The following is a 2,972-nucleotide window of genomic DNA, read 5'->3' as shown; positions in this document are numbered from 1 at the left end:
GGAGGAGCAGTGAAAAGGGCGCCTGGAGGAGGAGCGAGGTGGAGAAGGCGGCGGCTAGGGTTCTAAACCCTCTTATCTTTTTTTAGTCTATGTTATGTTAAGTTGTAATTGAACTATGTTGGAGTTGCTATGGGCTTGTTGGCCCTTTTATTAAGTTCTATTATTAAGTTTTCTATCTATTCTATTATTAAGTTCTTCCTAGTTTGAACTTGTGGTCGTGCTATGGGCTTGTTGGCCCTATCTACATATTGGGACTACATATTTGTTGATTGTTTTCTTAGAGAGCTCGCTTTGTTAGTAGGGTTCCCTTGTTAGTAACAACCTAGTGCATGCAGCCACAACGGACACTTCTCTTTTTTTACACAAGCCACAATATGTAGCCACCTAGCTAGAAGAGAGGAACCAGCGGCAGTGACCGTGGCTGCATCCGTGGCGGCTGGCGTGCAAGAAAGCTGCTCGGTCAGTGCATCATGGCGGATGCATCGGCGCATTTAGGCTCGGTCGGCACATCGTGGCGGCGCGCATCGACGCATGCAAGCAGGCTTTGCTGGGTGCATGCATAGCAGGCTTCTGTCCTGGCGGCGCGTGCGGGCGTTTAATGCAAGGGACGGCCCAACGGTCGAACGGCGACACTGACCAACGCATCCCCACTTGTCAGGTCCAAAGGACGACACAGACCAGCGCGGCCCCACTCGCCAGAGTTAACGGTCAAGCCATTGACCCGATGGCAACGTCCGTTGTGACCAGTTCTGAGGGTTTCGGGCAAGGGAGCGGGGAAAAGTGAGCAAAAGTTAAGAGCACGGGGATGAATGAGTAGAGCTAAGGAACCAGGGGCACAGATGTAAAAAACCCTTATTCATATTGCCTTAGTTTACTTTGTCTACATCATGTCATCTTGCTTAAGGCGTTACTCTGTTTTAACTTAATACCATAGATGCATGCTGGATAGCGGTCGATTGGTGGAGTAATAGTTGTAGATGCAGGCATGCAGTCTACTTATCACGGACATGATGCCTATATATGTGATCATGGCCACGAGTAACGTCATAACTATGCGCTTTTCTATCAATTGCTCAATAGTAATTTGTTGACCCGCCGTTTGCTATTGTTTCGAGAGAGAAGCCTCTGGTGAATACTACAACCCCTGGGTCTACTTTAATCGTATTAATAAAACCAAAAATACATTGCTACAATTTTATGCTTTTTATTTTACTTTCCTTTTTTATCTATCTATCTATACAAGATTTAATCCTTGCAAGTAACGAGTTCAAGGGGATTGACAACCCTCTTGCCCGTGTTGGGTGCAAGTATTTGCTTTTGTGTGTGCAGATGTTGTTCGCTGGGGTTTCTGTGATTCTCATATTGGTTTGATAACCTTGATTCTCATTGAGGGAAATACTTACCTCTACTATATTGCTTCAACCTTCCTCTTCGGGGGAAAACCCAACGCAACTCACAAATAGCATTAGTCCATAAAAATAATATAAGTTAGTCTAAAAAGTATATAAAGGGGATAATATAATGGCATGGAACAATAAAAATTATAGCTACATTTGAGACGTATCAACAATCAAGTCCCTTTTTAGTGCCTTGGTTCCTTAGGCAACCCCCCCAGCTCAATTGGTAGAATTCTCATTCTTTTCATTGAATAGCTTGTCGAAGTAAGCTTACCGTCTATGTTTGATCTCCCCTCCTTTCACCAGAAACTGTTCTAATCCGTCCTTGATACATTTGACTTGGCTGACAACTCTCATCTTCCTCTCTCGGATCTTGTCCATCTTACAGATGCCCCCTTTTCCTTCCTTTGTGCTTAATCGCAGGTAGAGGTCCTCATACGCCCGACCCATTGCTTTGCTCACAGTTGGCTTTTGTAGTCTTCTTCGCCACCTTATACTTCTCTACATTCTCTATACTGTTATCCAGGTGTACATGTGTGAAACAATCTTTTTCCTCATTAGTCGACTTCTGAACATTATCTGGTCACCCCAAACTTCTTTGAAGCTACCTTCCGAACGCAAGTTGTCATCTTCACACATATTGTTTGTGTAACCTCCTTCCCCATCAAGGACCCTTCTTAAACCTGGCATTAAAAGCCGGAGTTCCCTCCTCCTTGAGCTTCCACCACTTCGTTCTAGCGACTTTAGTGCGCTTATCCTACTAGACATGAATCCAAAAGCAAAATTCAACCAACATAAGCTTATGTTGAGGGACAACACTCTCTCCAGGTATCACCTCACAATCTAGGCAAGCATGTCTGTCTTCTCATCTCCAGAGGACAAAATGAATCTGGCTAGAGTGTTGTCCACTACTAAAATTCACTAAATGAGATTCTCTGTTTCTAAAAAGGGTGTTAGCTATGATCATGTTGTAGGTTAAAAGCAAAGCTTAAGACATCCTCTCCCTCTTGATTCATGCTGCCATATCCAAAGCCTCCATGCACCCCTCAAAACCTGTGTTCAATGTACCCATGTCCACGTGGTCATTAAGGTCTCCTCCTACAAAGAGCTTCTCGTCAATACGTATACTCCTAGCCATGTCCTCCACACCCTCCTAGAATTCCCTCTAGGTGCTCTTTTTGTTGCCTACTTGCGGGGCATATGTGTTGATAACATTCAGAACTAAGTCCCCAGTGGCCAACTTGACCAGGATAATTCGGTCCCCTTGCCTCTTGACGTCTACCACTTCATACTTGAGGCTCTTGTTGATCAAGATGCCTACTCTATTTTTATTTATAGTTGTACCATGTACAACAGCTTGGAGCCTGTAACCTCTAACAAACGAATTAGCTAAAAGTAATTCTGAACTAAGTTCTCTATAATTCCATGTTTTGATCATCGTGTAAAAAAAATAACATTACATAAAAGAACAGATGGAGTACTATGGTTTCTAGAAAAACTTTAGTTTAAAATACTTTGACGTGTTTGGGTAAAAAAAAATCATAGTCTTGTAAATTGTGGTTTTACCAAAATTTT

The sequence above is a fragment of the Aegilops tauschii genome, chromosome 6, assembly GCF_002575655.3.
Source record: "Aegilops tauschii subsp. strangulata cultivar AL8/78 chromosome 6, Aet v6.0, whole genome shotgun sequence".
Taxonomy (NCBI): Eukaryota; Viridiplantae; Streptophyta; class Magnoliopsida; order Poales; family Poaceae; genus Aegilops; species Aegilops tauschii.
The sequence above is the reverse complement of the archived record's forward strand: the minus strand, read 5'-3'. Positions refer to the sequence as shown.